General features: G+C 40.5%; 2 protein-coding genes across 15 annotated transcripts in view; one reads left to right on the top strand and one right to left on the bottom strand.

Moving 5' to 3' along the window:
* Positions 1–9,386, bottom strand: part of HMG20A (high mobility group 20A) — a 45,622-nt gene extending 36,236 nt beyond the window's left edge. The window contains exons 1-2 of one of the 7 annotated variants that reach the window (XM_054214400.1): positions 9,035–9,379; positions 6,619–6,737 (exon numbers count right to left, since the gene is read on the bottom strand). The gene's annotated coding sequence lies outside the window, so the exon portion shown is untranslated. Of the gene's footprint in view, positions 1–6,618; positions 6,738–8,233; positions 8,651–9,034 lie in introns of those variants that run through there. The other 6 variants (XM_054214404.1, XM_054214401.1, XM_054214399.1 and 3 more) reach the window with 6 other exon arrangements.
* A 223-nt stretch (positions 9,387–9,609) lies between these two features.
* PEAK1 (pseudopodium enriched atypical kinase 1) overlaps positions 9,610–20,383 on the top strand; it is a 121,037-nt gene continuing 110,263 nt past the window's right edge. For 7 of the 8 annotated variants that reach the window (XM_054213504.1, XM_054213497.1, XM_054213507.1 and 4 more), the window contains exon 1: positions 9,610–9,790. The gene's annotated coding sequence lies outside the window, so the exon portion shown is untranslated. Of the gene's footprint in view, positions 9,791–9,888; positions 19,735–20,383 lie in introns of those variants that run through there. The other variant, XM_054213501.1, reaches the window with a different exon arrangement.

The raw sequence follows: 20,383 nt of genomic DNA, 5'->3' as shown, positions 1-20,383 counted from the left end.
TATTTTGACACAGCCTAGACTTAATGATAGGTTACAGAGTAGTATGTTGCTGCTGCAGACAGGGGAAGGTTTTGCTCCCTTCTCCTTTGTCACCTTGTTATGGCGATCTCCACAGCTTACTGTATTTTCACAGAGCTGCTCTAACTCCCTAACTCTTCCCTCTGGGAGAATGGCAGGCAAGAGGGGAAGCTGGGTATCTTCCACCAGCTCAGATAAAGAGTTGGAAGGACTCAGAGAGGGTTCAATTAAATACCACAGCTTATTAAAAAAAGAATGTGTATGGAAATTCCCACTTCCACACATGGTAAATGGTCATATTAAACTACATGAGCCACCTCCAATCACCAAGATAACTTTTTGGACTCAAATCTGACAGTAGGGTTGTGGTTTTCACATGACATGAAGAGAAGCATTCAGAAAGGTCATCTGCCTGCATGAAGATAAGCCAAGTACTGGAAGGTGCAGACAATAGATCTCCACTGCCTAAGGCTATAGCTCTAGGACAGCCTAAGCCTATTTAACTACTAACTACTCATATCACATCTTCAGCCTGGCACCTCTGTTCACTGGACAAGTCATGTGTTTCAGCATGCTAAAGAAACAGAATAACTTTTAGTTCATTTACCAAATCAGTTTATGCCAGATTGCGGGGTGAAATGGCTCAGCAAAGGATCCAACAAGCATTGCAGCTGGCAGAAGAAAAAGGGATGCAAGTAGCACAGCCAATAGTAAGCCACTTACATTCCTATACCCTATAGCCTGAGATTCAGCTCTCACTAAAATTCTAGTGGTGTCAGAAATGAAGAATGTTTGAAACTATTCCAGTAACTGAGGGCCCCAAAATAGGCATAAGTGGGAGGAAATGTGATTACCAGAAAAAAATTAGGATTATCTCATAAAATGACTTGACATTCTCTGTTTTTTTCTTTCCAATCTAAAGCTAAACATTTATTCTTCTGATGAAAGCTGAGATTCTTTCCCATGAGTCTGGAAACAGAACTAGAATTCCACAAATTCTGATTCATTTGTTCTAACAAGGGATACTTATTACACTGGCTCTTCATATAGTATGTGAATTGCAGCAAATATACTTTCTTAATTAAACTCAGCAGAAGAGTAGTTGAAGTCTATTCTGTCATGCTTCCCACATATTGAAACAGTGAGGATTTAGTCAAATATTGGTTATCTTGATTTCATTTCATCACTAGCACGAGTCATGTGCAATACCAGCTAAAGCATACTGCAGTAAATGCAACCTGAGCCAGAAATCTGCTCCAAAAGACGACTTCAGTATGGATACCTATGATGGTACCTGACTAGATGTCAGGACTGAAAAAACCTGCTATGCCTTTTTTTTTTTTTACATAACTACACTACTAATGAGGCACACATGAAGAACATCTTTTTCCTGTGGTTATGTTACAACCAGGAACTTGAGAGTCTGGTAAATAGGTAAATATAACTCCTTGTGAAGAAAAAACAGTGAAGAACACCACATCCTCAAAGAGACTGGAGGGACTGATAACAAGCTTGCAAAATAAATGAGGGAGTTGCAAAAGCTTCTCCATTTATCTTCCCCAATCCACACAAAGAGATTCCTCTATTATCAGCTCAAACCAGCCACCATACACCACTAGGAACCATCCAAAACCTACCACGAAGCCCCTAACAGACTTAATGCGCATGTGCCAAGGTGTTGTGAATATGGCAGTGAGTACCGGGAAATGTAATGAATATGGTAGTGAGTACCGGGAAATGTAATGACCATGCATATTCTGTATGGATACAAGTCTCTGTGAATCTTGCATTCAGTAGACATGTTAGGTGGAGAGATCCCCCATGTCCCCAGCGACAAATAAAAAATTGCCTGCTTCTTAAGACTACATTGGCATTAAGAAGTTCATTCCCGATTTCAGTGACAATTATTTGATTTTGCATTGGCAAAGTTTAAACTCCAACAGAAACAATGAGCACACTGTATCTTTTAACACTACACTTCCTCCACTAAGTTTTCCAAATTTCTCCCAGTTTATCACTGCTTTGGTACTCTATTTTGAATAATAAACCCTCAGCTCCTGTTTTAGAGCCCTCCTTTGTTGAGACAATAACAAATATTCAGATCCAAGAAGCAAGAATTTATGTAACACCTGCTCATTAAGAAATATATCCTGAAGGACAAAGAAAAGCATTCTAATATGCCTATATAGTTCATGACTTTTGGAGACTCTGAAGATTTGCTTGTCCACTCTAGAAATCCTATACAATTTGTGATTTATAAGATATTCCAACAACATGCATGTGTATTTGAAGATATGGTAGCTTTAAATGGAAAATCTTTCTACAATAAGTCTTAATTTTTTTATCTTTTAGGTATCAGATGTTGTCTTCTGTCAAGGCACTGGATAAGCGAAAATGCAAACAAGGATGACTATGCCTATTCTTAAGAGAAAGCTGTGGAGAAGTGGGACATGAGAGGAGCACTGTACCAAGGGAAAATGCCAGTAAAAAAGAAACCCTTAAAACTTAAAGTGTACACTAAGTTTTCTTCTCTTACCTTTGCATGCCATTTATCCTGTACTGGCAACATTCCCCCCCACCCCGCGTCTTCTTGGCAGAACTGTGATGTTAGCAAACTCCAGATTTAAAAGTGTGAAAGAAGATTCACAGTTTACTGTTTTCAGTACTTTGCTTGGTGTTGATCTGTTTTCTCTCTTGTGTAGTCTCATACTATTACCAGAACTTGTTTTGCCACAGCTCTCTCCCCTGCTTTCCCAACTATGGAGACTGACACTTTCTCTTTCCACATATTGTCAGGCACAGCATATTTTGAACACTAGTATGGGACACTAAGCTTCATTAAATCAGAAATTCAGCCTTTGAACGACAAATAATTATGACCCCAGAGTCATAAACCTGAGATTATTACTTAGTCTATTCTTACACAAACAATAAAGACAGTCCATTCTTCAAAAAAGAAGTTCATCTGCATTACTGATGTTCTGTCAGTTACTTGTTTTCAGCAAACGGTACTCCAAAGTTAGAAAACAACATACCATATTACATCCAAGGCTTTGAAACAGCAGCCATGGAATTTCCAATAGAAACAAATTGTTTCTTTCTTAAGTAACAAACACAAAAATTCACAAAAAAAACCCACACTAAATCATGTCATACTGCTTACCCGAAATAAAAGGAACTACTGACAGACACAGCTAAGTCAGACCTACTTTAACCACCATTTGGTCAAGCCTGTCTGAGAACTCATTCAACTAAAGCAAGTAACTGTACTGCAGGCTTATGTACATGTCTAAGTCCCGCCTTAATAATAAAAGACATTCCTTAGTCATCCATTAAGCTTGGTTTTTTAATTAAAAAAAAAAAATCCCAAGATCTCTCTCATTCCCTGCACTTGCTGGGATATCTGCCACATCTAGGGGACAAACCAGATAACAGTTACACCATCTGAGTAGCTAGTTACCCAGTGCAGTTTAACTTCACATCACCACTAGCAGCACCTAAGGGGATTGTCCTACTCCTCCCACAAACCACATGTCTGTTTCTCTCAAGCCAGAAGCTGTGCACACAAACGCAGCAGACTAGTTCAGGGGGCTAAAGTGAAAGCAACGCAACGCCCCCTCCAGACAGTAACATCCCCTGAACTGCTGCATAATCAGATAAGCATCAGGATAAAGAAAAGGAACAGAACTGGCCTTTCAGCAACCATTTATTGTATCAGTATGGATCCAGAGCAGCTAGGGTTAAGTACCCACTCAATTTCAAACTTCATACAGTTTTATAATACAGTTAAACCATAGGCCTTACCACTTTCCCTTATTATTATTGCCAGTCTTCTTCACAATCAGACACACTCACCTCCCCCACGCATACACTAGTGTTCATGCAAGCTGTTTGATTTTCAACTTGTCCAAGTCCTTGAACTAATTTACCAGCTAAATAAAAAATTTTTCATTTCATAATCTCTTTGAAACAACCTGCCAAAAACACACAAAAGTGCTAGCTAGCATCAGAGGGTGACAGCAGTGAAGATTCACTGGCTCAAGCTCCTTCAGAATGACACCCCCAAGCAGAAAGCACAAATCATAAACATGACCACTTAAAATCCTAGCAAGTTCTATAGATGACAAACCTTTTGAAGAGCAATTAAGAACACTTGGTTGAGAGTTTCCTTTGGCTGCAAACAATCCCTCAGACACCACTGTATCATTAAAGTTACGAATTTATTTTTTCATATTTGAACAAAACAATAAAATAAAAGTAGACTTTCCCCTGGTAATTCACTAAATTGCCAAAAAATCCCATGTTCTGCACTGGTTAGCAGAAGAAAAAAAAATGGTAAAAGGATTCAGAAATAAATTCCATCAGTCAATTAATTCCATCAAGCCATTCAATTAATAACTGACACCTTCACTATCACACTTATGTACTTCACACATTCTTATCATAATTAAAAAAACCCTTTATATTACTCAGTCTTATGACTAAAACAGCTCTTTCTGTTTTCATGCATGCTATTGTAATTTTTTTGAACTACAAGCTAAGGGTGGCAGCTGCTCACCTTGTTATTTAACCCAGCCATAATGCCCAAAAGACACATTCCAAAGTCTTAGATTCCCTTTCACCTGAAGAAACAGTAAGAACAATCCAAGTAATAAGAATTTCAGAAACAGTGAAGTATAAGATTTATTTTTTTATTCATCTTATACCTTGTAAGATATATGGTGGAAAAGACTGAAATTAGTCAGCCATTGCCCTAGCCTCCTGAAAAGGACAGCAGGATCATTTGTTCCTAGGATCAAAATCATTAAAAAGCCTCTTTGAAGACAACTTAGCCAAGCTTCCATTTGACACATTTTCTATTAGAAAAAAAAAATCTAGTCAGTAATGTTCTTAATTTCTGAAAGACAGGTTTTCTTCAAAGTGCATCAGCATTTGCGAGAGTATAGTCAAGGAACAAGGAAGATTTCCTACTAAATTTAGAATTTAGAAGTAATTAGTTATTCCACCATAACCAGTTTTGTCCCCCATAACACAAAATGAAGATTTCTCCTAGATAAACAGTCACTCAAAACTAGCCCTAGCTGCAGTTCATCAAAAGCTGTCCTTATCAAACTGTTATTGAGTAGCCCTTCAGAAATAGAACATCAGTCTCAGGTTTGTCCCTAATAGATAGGTATGAACACTGCAGGTTGTTCCTTTAATAAGAATTAACCCACTGTGGGATTAACTTGCATACAGAAAGCTTTAACAGATACATCCCAACAATCCCATTATATAGAAGAGATTATTACAAACATAGTCCCTTCTTGCCACCTGACCTAAGCCACTGGGAGTAACACTTGTGGTGCATGTACAAACTCAGATGCAGTTGTTTTGCCTTCAAAACTCAAAGACCAGTACCAGACTACACATAGTAAAAACTAGTGGTTGCCATCTGAGCTAACTGCTGTGCTACTGATGCCACTGGAGCAACTACACCACTGTTAAAGGAACAAGCCAATTCTGTAGTCACACAATAACACAACGTGGCCAACATTGAAGATCTTGCCAATGGAGGCTGACCTACATTACTAATATAAGTTTTAGTTACCACTTGCACTGTATATTTCAGATAGATACCAATGAGCCATAGCTACTTTCCTAAACAAATCCACTGGGGAAAATAATAGTAGTTTCTGAAAACAAACTGTTCTTAATAAATTCATATCTAGTGAACATTTAGTGTCAAAGTGGTTTTATCCACCACTCTTCTCGTCCTTAAAAAGAACTGAAGAGCAACAGTACCCATGCACACAAGAAATATTCCCCCTCTCTTTCTAGGGGAAATCATGGAAGTGAAAAAATAAAAAAGCTTAAAGGAATGCAGAAAGCAACCTAGTTTCAGGAGCTCTCCAAAGCTAATCAAGTTATAGACAGAAAGGGCTCTTTATTAGGGTACACGAATAACTAGCAAAAATGAAAAAGATGACCTTTCTTCATTCACCTCCTGTCATCAAAATAGTACATGCATGTTCCCTTGAGTTACCCTTCTCTCTCACAGATCATTATCAGAAGAGTATCCCCATTATTATAAGTGCAGCCTCTTCACCTGTGCTCCAACATCTAACAGTTCCCCACAGCACACGTCACAATACTCAAAAAAATCAGCACAGCTCTGTATGCACTTCAGTAAAGGGGAGTGGGAGTACTTAAATTTCTTCAACCACAACCTGGGGAGGGCAGGAGGTACAGCAGGAATTCAGAAATCTACATCAGCTTATTTTAGTGAAATATGCTCTAAATTTCCCTGCAACCTTTGGCCCAGTCAGCAGTAAGCTTGAAAAAAATGTTATACAAGAACTGGCACTAAAACAAATCCTATTTAATCAAAGAGAAGCACTTACTATGGAAGGCTGAGCCTGCTTTGGCAGGTGAGGAAGTATACCTTCAAAATTGGGCACATCTTGATACTAAGTGACCCTTTATTTAAATACATTGTTAACAGATGCACTTACAAAGAAAGCTTACAAAGTTAACTCGAACACATTAGTTTACAATTTTCTCAATTCCTGTGCTCTGATACTAAGCGTGATGTGGGTACAACGCAAAAACACAGCTCACAGTCACTGCTTTCATTCAGAAGTCTAGGAGCACTGGGGAAATCAGCACGTCATCTCAGTTTTCTGCACAGTCCCTAGCCATGAGACACAGAAAGCCTGGGCTTATCAAGGAAAGATGTCCTGCAAGAACAGAAGATGGAAGACAATAAGAATCCCTCTCCTCTTGGTTGCTTTATTGCAAATTACTAGAATTTGTTATAGTCATCTCCTAACAGTCAGGTACACTAACTACAAGAGCTGAATCTTATTCTCAGGCACTTAAACATCCCTGTAAGAAACATGATTCTCTTCCCCCTTTCTGAGCCATAAAAGGCATACCTGTCATGTTACGCTCTATTGTGCCACACAATGAGCAACCGAAAGAAAAGAAATATTCAATTTACAACCAAGATGGTGGGGTCAGAGTACGCAATCTTCAGTTCTTCTATTTTGGAAACTGCTAGTATCCTATACAAAAGTTAACTTAAGAAATTTTAAGACTAATCTGAATACTCTGCTTTAGCCACGATTTCTAAGCCTAGATCTCCTTAGACTAGTAATCTCCACTTCTATTTCAAGATATGCCAGATTTTTAGGACAGAAAAAAAATTTAATTACTTTCCTTCAATTTCCTGGACTATAAAGTTACGGTATTTGCCAACAGCTGGTATAGTTCCAGAAATGCTGAGAATCTCATCTCTTCTAACAAGCATATAACTTAGACATGCGAGAAAACGAAGATAAAATGGCATCTCACTAACATTTCCAAATACCAGGTAGTTTCTGTCCCTATGCATATGGCCTGGATTTAAAAAAAAAAAAACACAACACCACACAAAACTAATGAAAATAAATTCTTTGTTATTCTTTGTTTTCAACAGCTGTTTATGTTTATATTCTTACGAAATTAAGAATCATCACTTCAGAATAATATATATAAACTTGCTAGAGCACAGTCCCCCAAAATTCATGTGCCCAGTTCTGTCACTACATGGCCTTAGCCAAGCTCAGTCCACCTACACAACTTTCCACAGAAAAGAATGATGTTTTGAAAGATCTAACATGACTTTACTTGCTGAAAAAGGCATTAACTGTACATGAATGAAAGCTTTCCCCGCAGTGGCACTAGCACTGACATGACACTCAGATTCTATTTGCTTAGAAGAGAGTGGTCCTAACTAAGTTCTGAAACCTAAGTGCTGGAGAACAGTGGTCTCTAAAGTGGGCCAAGCATTTGATACAATCCACTGAGGCGTGGGAAGAAAACATTTTTTGTAACATTAATAAACAATATTTTAAAACAGTGTTTATTTCATCTTCATCTTATCCTTTCTCAACTTTTAAGTATGTTTTATAATGTATATATCAGCACTGTAGTACCTGTATATAATTGATAAATCAATAAATATACATATATTGGGGATGCACACTAAGAAGGTTTTTTTAACCAATAGGCAAGTTCAGCCAAAAAAAAATTGGAGGCCAGTTCTCTAGAAAGCAGAAGCTTGCTTTCTCTGTGAAGAGGATTTTCCTTTTTTCTACTAAGTAAAAAAGAGGATTTATATTTGTCCTACCTTCCCACATTTTCCTAGATACCACTAAGTTAACATCAAGTGACACTAATCTTTTTCACTCACAAGATGATTTTGGGGTTCCATCCTTAGAATACCTCCAACAGCCAGCTCCACATCTACTCCTAAACTCTCTTCAGAGGTCCAAAACCATGACAACACTAAGCAGTTTCACTTGGCTCCAGGAAGCCAGGACCAGGCCAGTTTCCCTCTAGTGTTGGTATTTCAGGGGACTAGAATGAACGGCGCCTCACAGGGCACGTGGCTCCAGTGTTTTCAATTCTAGGCTTAGGGCTTTTTTTGCCACCTTAGCAATAAGAAACAAGTTCCTCAGGAGCAGGCAACTGAACGTGAAAGACTATTACTGGAAAGAAGCATGAGAAAACCACACTGTGATAAATGACCTGCTTGACACGGGAAAAATAAGTGGACATAACGAAAACAATAAATAAATAGAACTAAGGACCCATCAAGTGTTATTCTCTCTCACCACTTTGCAGGAGTCGAGGGAAGAGACGAGGGTTATAAGGAAGAACACAGAAAGCCAAGTGCCCAGACCCTCACCCTGCTCTTCCCCCTCACCCACTGCGATTCCCCCAGCCTCCCCTCACCAGCAGGCCGCAACAATCAGGCAGCCCTCCGGCGAGCTAGGGACACAGGGCAGGCGGGAGGCCGGCGGCGAAGCCCGCCAGGCCCGGCGGCTAGGGAAGGCCGGCCCGGGGCCGCCGGCAGCGTCGTGAGGGGGGCGCCGCTCCCCACCTCGCCACTGCCCACCGCGGCAGGAGCGGGGCCGTCCGCCGGCACCCTTCCCCCGCCCCGGGCAAGGAGAGGGAGAGACGAGAAGGGCCCGCGGCCCTCCCTACTGACCTGCCGGAGGGCGGCTCTCCCGCCGGGCCGAGGGGTCGCCCACCGGAGCTCGCTCCCCTCAGCCCGCGCAGCCGCCGCCGCTACTGCTGCTGCCGCCACCTCCCTTCTCCGCGCGCGCGCACGCTTCACCACTTCCCCAGAGCTCTCGGATCCCTCCGCCTCCCGCCACAGCACGGCCCTGTCGGAGGTACCCCCACCTCAGGCGAGGCCCCAGCCGGGTCGGAAGCACCCTCCGCGCCCCTCCTCGCCCAGCATCCCGTCTCGGAGCGGGAATTCAAACAACACGCTGGGACTACTTTTTTCTTCTCCACAGGCGCAACCACACTATTTCTCCACGCGCGCAGACGCACAGAGCGATTTTAAAAGGGGAGGGGGGGGGGCTGAGCGCGAGGCACGCTGGGAGCTGTAGTTTTCCCGCTCCAGCCCCGCCCGCCTCTCGCCGACTCCCCCCGGCCTGGCGGCGCCCCGCCCCCTGGCTGTCTCGTAGCCAATGGGCGGCCTTGCCAGGGGGAGGGCGGAACGGGGGAGGGGGTGTCCCCCCCGCCGGTGCGCGCGCTGGGGGGCGGGGCCGGGCTGCGGCCGGCGGCGCCTGGAGTTGGTTGTTGCGCGCGGGCGCGGCGGTGGCAGCCCTGTCCCGTCCCGAACCCAGCCGAACCGTCCCAGCAAGCCGGTTCCTCTGCGGGGGCTGCAGGAACCGGCCCTGACCCAGCCTCCTGCCCCTCGGGAGGCACCGCGGGGCCGGGGAGCCCCTGCCAGGTGAGGGGCCGGTCCGGAGCCCGGGTGGCGGGAGGGGGGTGACGGCGCCTCTCGCTGTGAGGGGAGGCCGGGGGGCGGCGGCCTCGTCGGGTTTTACCTCAGCGAGGCGATGGGGAGCGGTAAGGGGCCACGGCGCGGCTTGGTGGGGTGTGAGGGGAGCGGCCGGGCGCAGCCGCCCCTGCTGAGGGTGTCCCGTCGGCGCCGGCAGCCTCCCCTGGGGCCTCCGCGGGGCTGGGCCCTCGGGTCGCCGCCGACAGACCCCCCTTGCCCGGCGGCAAAGGGCGGTTTCTTCTGCCCCCAGCCTCGGCTGGAAGTTGTGGGACGTGATCCTGTGGTAAGTGCGCGGTGGCCGAGCCGGGCGGGGAGCGCTGCGCCGCTGGGGAGCCGGCACCTTCGAGGAATTTCACCGCGGTGAAGCCGCTTGTAGGTACCAGGTGGATGCTGTCCTCGTCGGGGCTCTGTCCTCGCTCTGTTATCGCTGTGTATTCCCGACAAAAAACGCTTTACGTATACATCTGCATTCCATCCTCCTTTCAGGCTTCCTTTTCTCTTGAAGGTTATTTTGGACTTTTCGGTGGGTCGGTCTCTTTGCCCGTTTTTATTGCGGGCGAAGTTGAGACCAGACTGGAAAGGCTGGGATTTGCATTGGGACAGCAAGTGTAACCTGTAAATAGGTTGCAGTGGTTAATTACTTATCAGGCAGCTGGTGTCTAACACAGAATGGCCAGGCTGCTCTTAGGTGAGCACAGGGAGGAGGAGCGTTGCCTGGTGGATCTCTGACTTCGGATTTAATGGGGGTCCCTTCTCAGAGAACATAGTTTCTGTTTACTTTAGGTCTTTGCCATTTTATTTGGTAGAGTTTGGCTTTCATGCTTCTTGAATCTCTTCATAAGGGGCTCCAAAGTTTTTCCTCTGATTTGTCATGGCTCAAAGGCTGTCCGATGTCTGCTGAAGTGCTTTATCCTCGGATATTTAGGGAAAAAAATAATGCACAAGATATATGGGCAGGAAGGAAAGAACACGCAGTTGTTTTATGAGCCAAGGCTTTCGGGAATTCAATAATTAGGTTCTATGGTTAGAAAATTTACTTAAACTTGTATAAAATTGCCAGCTGAACAACTACCTTTCTTACAAATTAGATGTGTTTAATTCAATGTCACTTTTGGTTGACTTACAACCCCATCTAGACAGTTTGATTCCAGTGGGGTAGCAGAGCAGGAAATACTTGTGGATATTTTATTTGGTCGTTTTGACTAGTTAAAGCCCTTAATCTAGTTTCACACTGGCTTAAAAGGTTTTTTCTGTAAAGTAGCTAAGATGATTTATCCAGATGAAGGATCTTCCTGGCGGAGCTACTGCTACAGTATGTTTTCAGGAAAACCTCATTTTGTTCTCTAATACGTACAAGTATGCGAGAAGTGAATTACCAATTTTTCCATGAGTAACTTTCCATGATTAATCTTATGTATTCATTTCATGATGGATTTCCCTTATTGTTAGGATATCTCACATAGATAACTTAATTCACAGACTTCCTAAATGACTTTCTTGGGTTGTTCTGTTTGGCTGAGATGCTTCTTCCTCACCTGAAGACCAGCGGCAGGTAGGGTGGGATTCCCAAGCCTGGGCAGGAGGTACCAGCTGCAGAGCAAGGAGCCAACAGGCTTTCCTGTCTGGCCTTTCTGACAGCTGCACGCGTGTGGAAATGAGCAACTGATAAAAGAGAGAGCTTCACTCATGGATGCAATGTGTGCATTTCCTTCTGTAAATAAATATACAGTTATTTTGAAACAGCAGCGTTTCCCTATGTGTCGCTAAGTCTTACAGTTGCTTCAGTGAAAGAGCAAGCAAAGAGGAAAACTACCATTTCAGCTTCTTAGGTAATTTGTCTTTCTGACTTTTCAGCTCTTTAGAGAATCTACTTGCAAGCGTATTTTCCAAAACATGTATTCTTTTCTATTTACTTTCCAAATAAAGAAATCAGTTGGAATCAGTCATTTAAAGAAAAATAAGGAGGGGATGCTATTTGGCTGAATGGATTCTAAGTGTTTCCTTGCCTAAACAGGATAGTAAATTATTAAGATAACTATTGTAAGTGATTGTTTAGGGTTGCAGACATTGGTAATCGCTGTTAACCTTTTGTGTCATGCTAGGAAAAACATGTATGTGAAAAGCTGAGTATAAGTTAACAAGTCGTAACATGTTTTCTCTACCTTGTTTGTGAATTTACACTCCTATGTCTCTTCTTCCTTTCCCTTTTTCCTGCTTAGTCTTTGCTCTTAGGTTTCCCTTTTTCCTGGAGCTGCCTCTCATCCCAGTTTAGAATTAGTCCCTCCCATCCCTGCTAGTTGCCTGTGTTTTGTTTCCCCTTTTCTCTGAAGGCATCTGCAGCTTTACTCCTTGTCACTGCTTTTCTTGTTCTAGTTGCTTTCTAATGAGATTGGATTTCAGGGTGTGTTAACTCAAATAGCCTTTTATTTTTTTGTTTTTCGTTTTGTATATATGGCTATTAGGCTCTCTTCTCCCCACCCCTCGTAAACAGAGCCCAAAAAGTCTAAAACTGGGGATTACGAGGTACAGATCAGAGATGAGGTCTGTCTCCTACCAGCTTCCACACTGTTCCCATTCCCACATCCTGTGCTGCTGCAGCTCCTGAGGAATCCTGCCGAGCTGCTCCCTCCCGTGTAGTCGGTGTGTCATAGCTGACATTCGGGTATGGGCAGAATATCGAAATGCAAATGACATGGGTATAATGAGGAGATAGTGTTGCACTTGTGAAAAGCACTGTGAACATCGTGGAGTACATGTGACATGAAAAAAGATCATAAAGAAAACACCTGACGCAGGAAAACTGAAAATAAAACTTTCTTATCTTTCTGCTATTAATGTGTGATAACTCCAGATGTTTTTAGCTTACAATACAGAAGTCATAATCTTCAAAATGTGTTTTGGTTTATTAGTTAAGGCAAAGTTCAAAGAAATAATGCCAAGTTATTTGCAAGCCATATGTAGTGTTTACTGGCTGTTAGTGGCAGCAAAAAATCCCCAGTGAGGCAAAACCCGCTCTATATGTACGTAAAGTAACATGGATTTTGGAGGAGGAGATGCGTGGCCCCAGTCCACAGCCAAGGGAAAGAGGCTTCAGATTCTCCATGCTAATACCAGAAAGGGTTGATGGGGCATGATGCCGCTTTCTGTGATTGCATTACCTGAGATAGGCTGGTACAGAGACCTTGTCTGTAGAGTTTTTATTGGTATTACCAGTTCTCCCACCCTTCTGTGCTCCCACACATGACCACCGTTTAAGGACTAAGTATTGCACTGGGATTTACATTGGCCTAAGGCTGAAATACTTTGTTTGTTTCATATGTATCAGCAGAATAATGTAGAATTTCCATTGCCATACAGTGGAAAAATACAGACTGCAAACTGGAATAAGACTTGCTAGTTGACTTTCACTATTTTAAAGTAGGATGAAGTGGAACAAGTAAACAGTATACACTGAGAGGAATATTCTCCTCTCAGTGTATCAGTGTTAGTGACATAAATGACTTGGTTTTACTTGGTAACAATTCTAATTAGTTGTCCAATATTTGAGCTACAATTTCAATAAATTGTGGCTTAATGTTGTAGTCTTTATGTTTCCTTTTGGGTTTTCCAAATCATAAGCAGAAATTATCAACCATGTGAGAAATTCTCAGTTTTCGTTTTTCCAAAGATAGATAAGTGACTGAGCCACTAAAGCAATTTCTTTTCCCATATCTCTTTAAGTGGACTGAGTTGATTTGAGATTGCATGACTGTTGAAAATGTGGATAGAGGAAAAGTACACAGTGGGCGTAGCTCTGAGGTCACTTTCTTTAAATTGGTTTTCTTATGGGACCCCATCAGCTATGACAAAAGTTACCATGTTAACTCACTGAGTTACAGAATGACTTACCACAAATGTTTTTGGGTTTGTCTGTTCAAACAAGATGACTGCAAGAACAACAGAATTTCAGAAGCCCCTTCGTTCACCATTTCTCTCCTCCATCTAATCACATATCGCTGTGCAGGATGAATACAAAATCAGTTTTAAACCGCACCACTTGGAGAAGTATTTTGTAATCAATCTGTAACTGATTTTTTTTTTTTTAAGTCTCTGATTTTGGGGAAAATTGTCACCCCAACTAGATTCCTTTTTGTGTGAGTACTTGGAAAATTCTCTAAATAGTGGGCCCCTTAGTGCTACTCATATCTGCCATGTATGGGCCTGGCCTTAACTCAGGTGCTTTTGCATTAATTACAATAGCAGTAACAAAGATTACAATTATGTTCATTGAACATCTGCACTTTAATCACCAAATAATTATGTTGGTGTTTAAAATATGTGTGAATATGATGTGTAAGAAGTATCTAACAGCATTTGTTTGTTATGTGTACCCTCAAAATGCCTTCAGAATTCATGGTTCTTCTTGCTTAGGAGCCTTTTTCTTAGTTGCCAGGCTTTATAGCAGGGGATTTTCGCCACAAAATGAAATGCTCAAAATGGGGAAAAAATTATTTTATCCTTTTAAAAGTGCAAAACCCTATAACTATTACATGGCAGAGACATTTTAAAGTCTTTCAATTTGTAGGCTTTATCCCACATTTTACTTGAGTAATATTTCAGTTAAAAAAAATTGCATGCACTTAAACATAAATGCTGAAAAATGCTCAACCATCTTAATGCAGTCACTGTTGACTGCAGGAGACATTCTTAGCAAAGTTATTGAATCACAGTAAACAAATGGATAAAAATCATGCCAGGCTAAACACTGTAGGCTTCTAGCAGTACTTGTTTTAGTAACATCTTGTCTGAGACACCAGTTCAGCATGGTGCTAAAAAGTAAGATCATTGACTTCATAAAGTTAGTGCTATTTCAGAAAATATTGCTACTAGCACATAATTTGCCAAATGCAACCTTAGTGGTGTTTATGCAGATTTGGATTGTTGTACTAGTTGATAAAGGTTCTATAGGAAACTGTTTAGTGATACATTCACAGTTTGACCTTACATGTGTTTGTAAAAACCATTAAATAAGTGCAGATCACAATCCTAAAATGTTCTTTCTTGGATGCATGCCTGTATTTATACAGGCCTCTCTACAAAGCTCACCAAGGGAGGAAGACAGTGTATAATACAAAAGATGTAAATTCTGCATGTATATATTTATATCCAGCCTTCCAGCTCTGAGGCTCTTACTGTCAGAAAAACCTTCATGTGCATACATTTAAGCGCATGCTATATACATGAACAAATATAGACGTCCTTCTACATGGACTCCATATATATTCTCTCTTACTATAAGTGTCTGTACATATCACAGATGCTCTTGCTGTTGTCACAGCTGCCTAATATCCTCTTAGTGAATATCATTGGTTTGCTTTTATACTTGGTCTCCTTTCTGTGGGCTTTTTTAAAGCAGCAAGAGGAAGGAAGCACAGTTTAAAAAATATATAATCTCCCCCCAAATTGGCCAGTAAATTCAGAAACATGCATGTCTGAAGGTAATAGAGACACTTAAAAATTGTGTAGTTCTTGAGTTGAAACTGTCCTTGAGTAACTAGTCTTAGCACCTTTTTTCCTTCAGGCAAGTTTTGCCTTTCTGTCTACCTTGTATTAGCCCCTGATAGTCTTCTGTGCAGTGTAGATCCTGAGCCCATTTGGAACCACATTAAAATCACTGATTTTCTCTAAAGGCTCAGAATTATACCAATGTTGCTTTAATAAACTTTGAATTTTAATGCAAATAGATACAAGCTCAGAGAGAATAAATATTAGTATAGGAGTTTTCCATGGAGGAGTAAGTCATATTGTGTAATTGTTTTTCCATGTGCTTTTAAGCCTTGCTAATAGTCTTTCTCTGCCTCCCTTGTCTAGATTGGGTAGTTTTGCTTAAAAACAGGTTGCATAATATTCTCCAGTCTCAGACTTTAAGTCTGTAACTATATGTTTAAGGAACGTGACTCCTACTGTTTGGAATGACCTTTGGAGAAGATAGTTTATTTAATTACTTTTGTACTGTAAACTGTAGACATTCTCAGTTTTTAGAAGCAGGGGGATAGCTCATAATGAAGATGTAGAGAATGTGGGGCACATGAAAACTCTCAATATGATCAGTTACATGTGCTTTGATCGTGCAACAATTTGCAGTCTGTTGTAGTCAGTGGAACAATTCACTGAACTTGGCATTAAATATACATCCAGGGCATATATGCTGACTATTTTAGAGCTTTATATCTGTAAAATTGTGTTTTCATACTGTGGTAATTTTTTTAAGCTTGGTTGTTTAAAGGAATGGAATATCAGATTATCAGCAAGAAAGTCACAAACCTGCTCTGCTGCTAATGAAGCTGTCAGTAATGTATCTTTCATTTGTAACAACAACATTTTTAAAGTATTATGGCAGGCATTCTTAAAACGAGGCAGACTCGTATTTAAAGGTCACTATCTCTTGCTAGAAAAGATTGCTTGGGAAGTGCAGAAAATTAAGGCGTGTTAGGACAAAGCTTGCTGAAGCGTGAAGTGCTCCTGTGCCTATGAATTTTGCCTAGTAAGTATTTCTTGTACAGCAAAGGCAGTATCCCTGTTACAGAAAATGTCAGTACAAGCAGAGCTTAACATACATGTCATTTACCCTGTAATCTATATTGGTTCTGGCTGTGGTATCGTAATTGCCATCTTGCTCCATGAACCTGTTGGCAGGTAGATGCTGGTTCATGGCTCCTTACAAGTTAACCCACTTATCTTCTCAGGGTGGGAGCCAATCTCTTCCAAAGGCGGTTCCTTTAGGAGAGTTGTTCAGAAACTGGTACATCAGAAGGAATGTTGCACTCTGGTATATAAAGTACCTGTTTTTAGCTGTTGATAGATACTGTTAGTAACAGTTGCCATGAAAAACCTCCTGCGACAGCTTTGCAGGTTTAAGGTGAGATTGCAAAGTGGTTAGACTGAGATTCCTCAGCTGCACTGGAGCTTTAGTCATGGTGAGTGCTCCTGTGTTCTGTGTAATTATCTCTGTTTTTCTGCTTGTTGGAATGTGAGAAGTGTTTGATTGTTTTTCTTGTTTGTGCAGTTGCTTTCAAAGAGAGCAGCTGAATCAGGTTCCTTTCTGATTGGTATTGCCACTCAGTATCAGTATGGTGTTCAGTAAATACATTCTTTAAATACAGTATTGCAAATCATACTAGATTACATAATATTGTAAATAGCAAGTGGTGGATTAGAAAAAAGAATCCCAGTTCTCCCCCCCAGCTTTTTTTTTTCTTTTTTTTTTTACAAGGCTGTAATTTTTCTTTGTAGTGCATAGTGGTGATAACATTACAGGCTTTTTTCCTACTCTGTCCTTTGCAGATTGATTTTGCATTGCTTGTGGTTGTACATTATCTTTGTTTATCAGTGTAAATCAACAGAGCTATTCCTGAACAATGGAGATAGCAACGGACAGACCTTTTGAAGCCAAATTTGCAGACTGAGAGACAGTGTTGTATAGAAACATGTTGAAAAAGATAACCAATGCTGGTTATCATGGGGTTCTGCTCAACCCTCTACAGAGGAGATTATGGAAAAGGCTGTGTAATAGTACTTTCTAAAACGTTCCTACGCAACTGCCAGGGCACTTGATGGCAGGTTCATGCACATGCTAATAATTCTTATGGGAAATACCATTAAACAGGTGAAATACCAAAGCAATGGCATTTACATATAAGTGGGAATTAGATTTCTTAAGATTTCAAATGTTACATAATTGGTTTTTTCCCCTAGAGTTGAGTATCTGCAATTCTCTGCATATTAAGTCACAGTCTGTCTATGTAGAAAGCTGGCTTTGGGTGCCTTCGTATAAAAGTTGATAAACATCCAAACAAAATTAAATCTGTAGAACGCAGAAGGGAATATTAATCCATATAATTAATAACGTTGTCTTCAGTGGCAAGGACTGCTTGCTGAGAGGGCATTATAAGTTCAGCCAGTAGTCCCTGAAATTGTATTATATGGATAACATACTGAATTTTTTTTATATATTCTGCTGGCTAAAAGAGTTGGTGTACTTTTTTCATCAAATAACAATCACAAAAAAAGGTTGAAAATATATTGGAAAAATAAGAAGCCAGTGTTGGTTCATAGTTGCAGTGATTGTGCTGAATGCACATGCTGAGCTATGGATAAAAAAAAAATATTGAACAAGTAAAATAATCGAAAATCAGTATCAGTTTCTAAACAAATGCATGCTCTGCTTTCCCAAAAATCATAGTGGTGTTATGTTTTTAGCGTATATATTATAGAGGAGCATTCATCAGCAGTCTTGTGTCAGTCAGTCTCTACAGCAGATGGGTATGGCTTCTTGTATTTCTCTTGAGTGAGATGCTTGTCCATTCAGACTTGTATTTCAAGTGATATAGGAGCGGTTTTGATTATAATTTAAAAACTTTATTTCTTTCCTTTTTGTGAATATGAGGCAATAAAGGGTTTCTTGTAATTTTTATTTTGCTTTCTTCTGTCAATTTACAAAATGTCTGTAATTTAGGTATTTTAAATCTGTAGATCCCAGCTACTTTTAACTTCGTTGATTTTGCTACATGGTTCAAGGTTTCTTTTCCATAACTGTTTCTCCAGGAGATCTCCCAGAAATTTCGGGGGTAATTGTTTTGCAGGGAAGATAAATATATATATTGCACAGTAAAATATTTGCCCTGCCTGCAAAATCTGCTCAAGAATTCTGAAAAATTATTTCCAGTGGACAGTTAAAAGCCTAGACAACTCCTGTCTCCTTTTAGGACTAATTAGATGGGATTTGCTGTCCTGGGTGCATTTGCAGTCATCAATCTGTACCTCTAACAGTTTTTCTTGAACATGCTTTATTTTTTTCTTGGCAGTGGTTTTATGATCTAGTTTAGGTGGGAGAGCTGTCACACCACAAAAAGGAAACTCTCTTCATTAGTTTGAGAGATGAACTAAATCTCAATTTGCATTCTGAGAGCTTAAAAAGTACAAGGAGAATGGACAATCATATCTTCACAAGGAGCTTTTCTCAGGCTGATAAGGAAAGCATTCTATACATCATATTAACTCATCACTTTCATATCCTTGGGTGTACGTGACAGTGTCATTTAAGACCAGAAAATATGCAGAGAGCAAAAGGGACATGATTCTTGAAATTGAGTAGTACCTGAAAAATCAGAAATCTAGTTGTTAGTATAAGGGAAAAAAATTATTGAAATATAAGTCAGCTTTCTTTACTTTTTCCATGAAAGAGAAAAGTGAAGACTTCTCATTATTAAGATAACTATCTTTCTAAATGCTGCTTTGCTAATTGGTGCAACCCTAATGTGTCTGTGCTGTTTTACAGGGTATGCTAGGACCTGTGATGTGTATTTCCTTTTGGAAAAGCTGTACACAATGTGAAAATAGAGGGAACATAATCTCTTTAAGATGTGTTGGAATAAATGTGTCCTTTTGAAAGGATTTTTGCATATTTTTCAGATGAGCAGCTCTCTTGAGCTTAGTGCTTTTTATTACATAATATTTATGTTTTTAAAGTTCTGAGCATGACCTCAGGTTTTTATTTTGGTTTTAGTAAAGTATTTGCCGCTTGTAGCCCTCTAAGACCTGGGAGATTTTCCTGTCTTTTAGTTCCGTAAGACCTGTAGTCCCCCACAGTTCATATGGGAAGCTTAAATGTGCAGTCTTTTGAGTAGAAAATATTTTCTTTAGTACTTTTACAATTCAAAATCATTGGAATTTGCTCTGTATAAAATTATAACTTCCTGAGAAAATGCTGGCACAAAGAATGGAAGCTGTTAGTTTTGGGAACTTTTGTTAAAATTACTCATTTTCTCTGCTTTTCTTCTCTCACTTCATAGTTAGAGGCTAGTGGACAAAGCAAACTTGGGGTTGAAGAGCCTACTTTGGATTCTGGTGAAAAGGTAATGACTTAGAAAAGAGAATATGCCTTTTGGGGGCAAAAAAATAGTCCTTGAACTGAAGAAACAATTTTAGATGTGCCTTATTTTGTTGTTTGGCTCTGCAAACTAGTCAGTTCTGGCACTTTCATGCACTAACTTTTGCTAATTCATATCTTACATGTATCCATATATTTATAATTTTATAGAAAACGGTTATAACAGATCCATTTTTGTATTTGTGGAAGTTAAGGTATATAATTTCTGTTGACAGTTGAAGAGGACTGTCTGATTGTAAATGCCTTTAGCCACGAAGATTTTGGACAGACGTGATCATTCTACAACAGGTTGCACTGAAATCCCCAGGTTAAAAGAAGATTTATGTCTCAAAATTGACTTTTTAGTGTTATTGGGAAGAAATATGTTCCTCAAACTTTCATTCAAAGAGGATACATTTACTCTTCTCATACTGAAAACTGTGTCAGAGCTCAAATTTGTCTGGAGGTGTATATGTGTATCTTATAGACATATTTGTGTTGAAGCAGCTATTAATGCTGTTTTAGCAAGTAGCGTTAAATCTCCAGTTATATTTGTATTTCAGGAAGAGTCCATTTTTATCTGCAGAGTAGAGCAGTAGAAGGTAATGATGATTAAAAAACTCAGCAGCATATAA

The sequence above is a fragment of the Rissa tridactyla genome, chromosome 9 (genome assembly GCF_028500815.1).
Source record: "Rissa tridactyla isolate bRisTri1 chromosome 9, bRisTri1.patW.cur.20221130, whole genome shotgun sequence".
In the NCBI taxonomy this organism is placed as follows: domain Eukaryota; kingdom Metazoa; phylum Chordata; class Aves; order Charadriiformes; family Laridae; genus Rissa; species Rissa tridactyla.
This window is presented reverse-complemented; position numbering and strand designations above follow the sequence as displayed.